An 8270-nucleotide genomic window follows, 5' to 3' on the forward strand; every position below is an offset into this window, starting at 1 on the left:
CCAGTGGTGACTCTTGGATTGTTGCTAAGTTTGTCTCACCAATGGAGGCATCGACCAAGGAGATGGGAAAATACCCGTGGAGAACTGCGACATAGTAAAAGACTTACTCCCAATGTTAGGAGCTAAGTGCCTTCTGTATTCAGATATTCCTAAATCAACCCTCCTAATATACATAACCTGCTTTAGAAATCCTTCCATGTTCCTGTACAATGTTTTCCATTAGACAGACACTGGGACCCCTGAAGATCTCAGGGAATATACAGGTCTGATTTTCCTTGCCTGAGTTTAAGGGACTCAAAATGTATTGAGTAACTTTCACTGACAATTCTGACCACTCATTTCCCAACATTTGAATATATGAACCGACTCTTTATGGAACCATAATATAAATGATGTTCATTTTGAACCACATCCCCCCTAGGCAGGCTGGGGCCTCCCTTACTCCAGCAGAAATAGGCTTGAGGGGTTGCTGGACAAGGCAACATCTAGTGCTCCTGTTCTCCATGGGGCCAAGTGGCTGCATCCTTTATGGAGCATGAGCTGAGGCCACAGTATCTCAGCTCCACGTCTCAGGTTACTGCCTTACCTACTCCACCCCAGTGTACTTTATGTAGCCTTGTTAGAACTGAGAACGGAGAGACACAACAGTAAAGAATGGCAACTGCAGACCTCAGCCCCTGTGAACAGGGCCCATTAGGAATAGAAGGGTAAACTTGGTGGACAGACACAGATGGCTCAGCAGAGTGTTTACTTTCCTCCTGCCATTTTGGTCACAGTGAAGAGAAGGTGACTGAGGGAGGACAACAACAGGTGAGCTAGGGATATTTCTCAACAACAACAACGACAACGACAATAACAACAACGACAACAACAACAACAACAACGACAATGACAACGACAACAACAACAACAGCAACAACGACAACAACAACAACAACGACAACAACAACAACAACGACAACAACAACAACAACAGCGACAACAACAACGACAATGACAACAACAACAACAACGACGACGACAACAACAATGACAACAACAACAACAAGTGACTTTGTGATAGGCAGAGGACTCTGAAAGTATGGCAAGGCCTGTCTGCTGAGGCTAGGGTACATGTAGTGGCTCTGGCATCTTCTCAGCTGGCTGAAGAAACAGGACATGGTTAATTGAGGAGAGAACAGAGTTCATGCAAGAAAGATCCAAATCCTCCTGGACTGGGACAGGAAATAAAGCTTGAAATGTGACCATCGGTGCCTGTGATGAGAGTTGAAAGACAATGAGAGCTAACTGTCCCTAGAGAGGAGAGCAGAGTATGTGTGTCTGTCTGGCAAAATGTCCAGCAGCCTTCTATGTTGGGAGAGGGGATTACTGGAAAGACAGAATATAACTCTCAGAGACAAAGGTTACCACTACTGGGCACATACACAAAAGTCCCCTACATATAGCAAGGACACATATTCCACTATATTGATAAATCCCTTATTTGTAACCGCCAAGCTGGAGACAAACCAAGAGTCCCTCAGTAGCAGAATGGATGCAGAAAATGTGGTCCATTTACACAGTAGAATACTAGTCAGTTATTAAATACAATGACTTCATAAAATCTCAGGCAAATGGATGGAGCTAGAAAATATCATGCTGAGTGAGGTAACCCAGTCCCAAAAAACCCACACAGTTTGTACTCACTGAAAAGTGGTATTAGCCCAAAAGCTCACAATACCCATGATAGAACCCACAGACCATATAGAGCTAAGGAGGAAGGAAATCAGGATGTGGATGCTTCAGTTCTGCATTGAGGAGGTTACAGGATTATTGCAGGAGGGGGAGGAATAAGGGGACCAGGGAGGGAGACAGGAGGAGGAGGAAATAAGGGGGCAATATAAGATAGTGGAGGAGATGGTAAAGAGGAAGAGAGGTTTAGGAAATAGATAAAAATATGTAACAGGGATTACAAACTGGAGATGGCCACCAGAGGGTCCCACAGACCAGGAAATGCGAGGCTACTAGGACCACTGAGAATGGCTTTAGCCTAAATATGCAGAGAACAGGGACATAGATCCTGAAGAGACCACCTCCAGTATATAGGCACAGTCCCCAATGGAGGACTGAGCCTGCCCATCTCAAAAGTATTTTACCCAGAAATGTTCCTGTCCAAAGGAAGAACAAGGACAAAAAATGGAGCAGAGACTGAAGGAAGGGTCCTCAAGGAACTTTCCTACCTGGGAATCCACACTGTGTGCAGACACCAAACCTGAAACTGTTGTCTTTGTCATGAGGCGCTTGCTAACAGGAACCTGGTTTGACTGATTCTTCGGAGGCTTGGTTAGCAACTAAGCAATGCAGATGTGGAAGCTTGGAGCTAACCATCAGACTGAACTCAGGGACCCTGGTGGAGCAGCTGTTGCAGGGACTGCAGAAGGAGAGGGTTATTGTAACCCAATAGGAAGAAAAACATTGGCCTAACTAACAACCCAGAAGCCCCAGAGTCTTAATCACCGAACACAGTGTGTACGGGGACGGATCCATGGCTACAAATATCTATTTATCAGAGAACAGACTTGCCTGACAGCAATGGGAGGGTAGCCCCTTGGTCCTGTAGAGGTTTGATTCCCCCAGCACAGGGGTAAACTGGAGAAGTGGGAGGGGTGGGGAGGTGGGCGAGCACCTACATATAGCAGAGGGCTGTGAGGGCAGATGTGGGATGGGGCTTATGGAAGGGTAACCTGGATGTGAGATAGCATTTGACATGTGAATGAATAGAATGCTTACTAAATAAAAGAAATTAAACAAAGAAAAACAATGGTTAGGGCTGCTCAGTCCATACTACACGAGTCTCCAGGTTCTCCTGGACTGGACAGTAGTTTATAGAATCATGGGAAACAAAGTTCCAAGCCCACAAAGACACTGCCTTATATATATTCAATATTACTTAGCATCTCGAGGCTCATCTATTCCTTCCCGTTCCTTCCTCTAACATTAACAAACATTGATCCCCTCAACATGAGCTTCAAGTGTGTCCCTCATAACCTTCCATGTATCAGCAAATCAGGAAATCTGCTAGTAGACCCCGGTCTCACTTGACTCTACCGGACAGTCAGGCATTCATAAAAGAAGGCAAAATGACTCCCCACAAGGAAGGTGGGTCTTACCTCAGAAAGGGCACAAAGTTCCTGCTTGTACAGCATCTGGTATCCAGACAGAAAGCTAAACCAGAGCTAGGCACTATGGTAGGAATCGGTCTTGGGTTATGAAATGCCCTCTTGGGTTCTGAGAATACATTCTCACCCACTAATCTGTGTCCTATCCCTTCTCCAACTTTCATGACCCCCTGGATTTCACTATGGAGTTACCACTTAGAATGGTTGCTTTAGATTAAAGATCCAAGCCAGGGTGAAGACCAGAATACAAAGCAAATCATGGCTTCCTACTTCTCTATATACAGAGACAGATGGAGATGTTTTGCAAATAATCTAGCAAAAGAAGACAGAGCCCAAGCAGTCCATATGGTTACTGACCCTATGGATGCCTTAGCAGGTAGAGCCCAATCCACTGAGCTCTTGAGGACACGTGGATAGAATACCTACAAGCCCAAGTCTTCAAAGAGGGTAAACCCTTCACTCAGACTCTGCTCAAAAATAGAATAGAACAAAGCCCCTGTAAGATGGCCTTCTGAGTGAGTGCAGCCCTATTGGGGTGAACCACACCAGGTGTCTGTGAGTCATGGAACTGTTTCCAGGTGACAGGCACAGTAGATCTCTGGATCCAGGCTCACAACCATCTCATACTTGGAATATCCCATCAGCACCTGCTCTACCTAAGTTGTTGTCTTGGGATTTAGAACATCTGGTGGGAAAAGACCAGGTCACCCAGCAAAAGGCTTCAAAAGACAGGGTCTTATGGCTTAGACTTTTTTAAAAAGCCTTGGTATTAACATCATGGAGGGAGCAATAGGCAATCCCCTGACCAGTGGCTTATATCAACACTTTGTAGATTGAGGACCTGGGAGAATTCAAATCATGCCAAGCCAACAAGTTAGAGGGTCCCTAGGAAAAGCTACCAGAAGCATTGTCCTCTTAAACAGGCAGAGGCACACACACACTTTTTCCTTGACAAACATGACAGCATGTCAGTCTTGTACCAGTGTGCATATACCTAGGGAGGAAGCATTCTACCTCTTCAGGTCCCATGTTGCATGAGGTACAAGTAAAGGGGTCTGACTTTTCCACCTGGAGCCACCAAAGAGATATTCACTGAGAAGTCCTGTTGCTCCCAAACAAGCTGAAGCTGAACTCCTAGTGTCCATCTGGATGTGCTTATCTCCAAGGTCCAGCAGCTGGAACTTAAGTGATATGGCCTGGGAAAGAACCGAGAATGCACCTTGCTCTCGTGTTGTTTCATGGCTAGACATCTTTCTGCATAAACTCCAGCATCACAAATTCACCTTTTGTTCTCCTATGTTGAAGGATTTTGATGACCACAACTCCTCTGTTCTCTGAAAGAGGCTCTGTTGGCTTAGTGTAGGGCAGCAGTCTGGCTGGGTTGAAGTTAACAGTACTGGATATGGTGCGAGTCCAGGATAACTGCCTGATTATGTGAGCTTTGTACTTTCACCTCTGTTGCCCAGTAGGAGGCCAACACAGCATGGAGCATGGACCTTCTCTGTAATCTCCCTGACATAGGACCAGGCATCATTCTTCCCTGTTCCTCTCCGGGTGTTTCAGGCTTCCCCTCTGGGGTCTCTCTTATCTTTAGTAGCGTTTCTCTCACACAGTCATGCTTATTTTAAAACTTTTAAGCAGTCTCCAGGAATCAGGACCTATTTCTATCCTCAGATCTTTTAACCCTTTTTAGATTCTTTTCCAAGATCTGAGGCCAAACACCCAACAACAGCAAAATTTCCTACTATCCCCCATCAGTTCTACCATGAGCTTGGCAAATACTTTTAAGGGTCTCATGGTCCTGGTAAGTGTTGGTACCTAGTATGTTTAGAAATAGGTCTGGAGAAAGGTGGAGATATATTTTTGAGCTTGACTGTCTTGTCTAAAACAAGACAGCAACCAAATAGTAATAACTGGGAACCAGAGCTCACCATATAAGAGGGACAAAGGTCAGATTTATAGAGTAGGGCAGAAAAAACTGATACTGGTTTTGTTTGTTATGAGTGATATGAGCAATCTACAATTACCAGTGCCCTGAAAGAGGGGCAAGTCTTTAGTCAGCTGTTTTCTGTGCACGTGTGAGTTGTCTTGCACAAGAAAGCTGATCCTCAACACAGAAAAAGTGGTCAGTGCAGCTGGGTTATCTTAGTCACCAGATTCCAAACACCAGGACCATCAGTTGGCTACCTGACTCCAAAACAAGGACACTGTATTTCAGACTTGGTCTGGAGTTTTTCATGCTAAAAAAGAGACAACATAAGCATGCTCTCCAGTAAAACTCCCCTGAGGCATGTCAGACACTGCCCAACATTGCCTGGCACTGCCACCTGTTGCCCATTCAGTGGTGTGGACAAGAAAAAGACACCCTGCTCTGCCCTTGTACCTCACCACCTATGGCATGCATGACACTTGACTCTGGTGTGACTAGAACAGGAGAGCAGCCCCTGTCATTCACCTGCTAAAACACTCAGGAGTTCAGGTCCTTAACTTTGCTTGGGCAGCACAATAGATCTAGCCCGGGATAAATGGGCTGTGTATGAAAAGGCCCCAAGGGTTCTGTCTCTTGTCTGCTAGGCAATGGTGAGGATGATGGAGAAACCCCTCTCCCCTTATTCATCATGATATCTGTGGCAGGCAGGAGAGCTGGCCCTGTGCTCATGTGTAACAGACCTGGCCATGTCCTCACTCGCTGCAATACTCAAGAGACAGGAACTGGCACTTCACCTGAAGAGTAGGGTGTCACTGGCCATGTTTTCAGGGACTACAAGATAAGCATTCTCCTTGAAAGGTGCTAAAGCCATCAGCCTGACCAGATACTCCTCAGGCACAGATCCAGGGCTTTGAATTGACACCAATATCTAGCTATTGGTGAACTTCTGGAGGGCATGCAGGGTCAGTTTTATAGATCTAAAAGTCCAGAATGTCTATGATACAGATAACCACCATGACAACAAAATGTCTGAGAAGAGGTCCATTGAAATTCCAGTGTTGATAGAGTAGCTGAAGCCTCATACCACACCAAACAAACACCATAATGAAAATTTGCAGATGAGAAGGTGTGAATGCCATGGTGACATAGTAGAGCTTCCACAACAATCATTTTCCACTATTATTGGGGAAGATGGCATGGGTTAAGTATGGACAGGAGAGGAGAGGGAGATAGTGGGATTGTGTCTTGTGATAGGAAATACACACAAACACACACACATACATACAGAGAGAGAGAGAGAGAGAGAGAGAGAGAGAGAGAGAGAGAGAGAGAGAGAGCAGACAAATGAGCAGGTGAAATTGAATAATGTTAAGCGCTAGAAAGATCTTTAATGCCACAGTGGTAGTTAACTAGTCAATGTCTGAGAAATAGCAGTGTTGTTTGAAATACAAACTCACAGTGACTGTCAGCGTATGCATGAGAGTAAGCAAGCTCATACCAGAGGGAATCTTATGAACAGGGAAGTGGGGATAAGGACTAGAAATCCAACTACAAGGTGAGAGACCATTGGCACTTGACAGCTGCTGGGAGAGGGAAAGGCTGTTTTTGATGCCAAACCCTGAGAGGTCAATGATTCTCCAACTCACACTTCATGACTGAGTTTAGTTGGTAACAAAAACTGGACCTGGTCGAGAGATATGAAGGGAAAGGAAGAGGAAGAGGGAGAGGGAAAGGGAAGGCGAGGCAGAGGAGAAGGCAAACAGGGAAGGGAGGGAGAGGGAGAGGTTGAAGAAGAGAAGGAGGATCAGAGGGGATGAAAAGGAGAGTGAGACTGGTCTTCAGTCTGGACAAACCAACCTCTGTTGACTAGTTTTGTTCTTGATGCTTCCCTAGGACACTTTCAGAGGCACAGTGCCATTACCTACGTTTACTCAGCTGGAGCCCTGTTTTCTACATCTTCTGACTCCTGGATCCCCAAGGGCTGTGACTGATAGGGCACACATGGGGCTAATAGGGGACTAAGGGGCATTTGAGGAGTCCCATCACTGAAGAAGGGTTCATCGTTTCTCAGAACTCCATTTACGGCTGTGATTTAATAGAGCTCGTTGATGACAGGTTGAGTGTTTTCAGCTTTGCAGTATGCCTAGCATTCTGTCTTCATCTGCATCATGACTGTGATCCACATGTAATGTCTCACTAGGAAATATTTGATTGCAGAAGAAGGAAGCCACACTAGCTGTGTGTAATTCTTGTCCCCAGTGGTTCAGCTTTTATCCATACTTAGAGGATCAGAACTTGTAAGACGCTCAACCACAGGTGCAGAGACCATCACACCCAGTTAGCACAGTGTCTGGTAGGGGAATCCACCTAGAGATGTAGATTCACAGGTCACCTCCACCACCGAGGCTCTAGTCAGGACCCGGAGCTGATTTACCTTAGATTCAGTTGAAGGAGATGGGGGAGGGGACAAAAATCACTGGAAGAGTCTGTAGTCTGAAAGACTTGCTTTCTCTGGAAAGTGTGGCAGGCATTGGTAATACTTATGTGACTTGGAAAGGAGAGTAGACACATGACTAATGGAATGACTCTAGAGTTGACAGGGAATTCTCTGACTTCCATTTCTCCTTCTGTGAGAAAATAATGAAGACTTAAATAATGAATAATTTAAGGAATGGTTTGTCCTGGCTCAGATGTAATGATGATACAGTATCTCATGGTGGGAAAAGCAGGGTATCCGCAGAAAAAGCAACTGATTTCCCTGTGTTCATGGTCAGGAATCCCAGGCAGCAGATGCTTGAGAATCTTGTTGCTTTCACAGTTTGATGCAGCTGGAAATGCACCCTGAGGAAATGTTCCAAAAATCATGCAGGGTGGGCCTTATGTTCCTTACAGAGAAACATCTCAAAAACACTCACAGATACTTGCCTAAAGGTTGGCACCTAAGCGCCTGTCACAGTCACAAAGAAGGTTGATTTCTGGGAATGTAAGGAGCCCGTAGAAAGAAGTACTTTACGTTCAGAAAGTTTATTGTTTGATCAAGACAAATGCTGACCAAAAAAGGAGCTGGGTGGACACGGAGCAAAGAGCTTGGAAACTGCATGTGTTTGTTTGTACTTGCGTGGCAAATGGAGGGGCACTATTGGAGGTGTGTGCTTGTTTGAATACGTGTGTCACTGTATGCG

At 45.4% G+C, this 8270-nt stretch overlaps 1 protein-coding gene across 12 annotated transcripts in view; it reads left to right on the forward strand.

Annotated features, from left to right (window-relative positions):
* Nucleotides 1-8270, forward strand: part of LOC134479845 (putative sperm motility kinase W) — a 665424-nt gene that overhangs the window by 262175 nt on the left and 394979 nt on the right. The gene's annotated exons all lie outside the window — the stretch shown is intronic.

The sequence above is a fragment of the Rattus norvegicus genome, chromosome 7 (genome assembly GCF_036323735.1).
Source record: "Rattus norvegicus strain BN/NHsdMcwi chromosome 7, GRCr8, whole genome shotgun sequence".
Taxonomy (NCBI): Eukaryota; Metazoa; Chordata; class Mammalia; order Rodentia; family Muridae; genus Rattus; species Rattus norvegicus.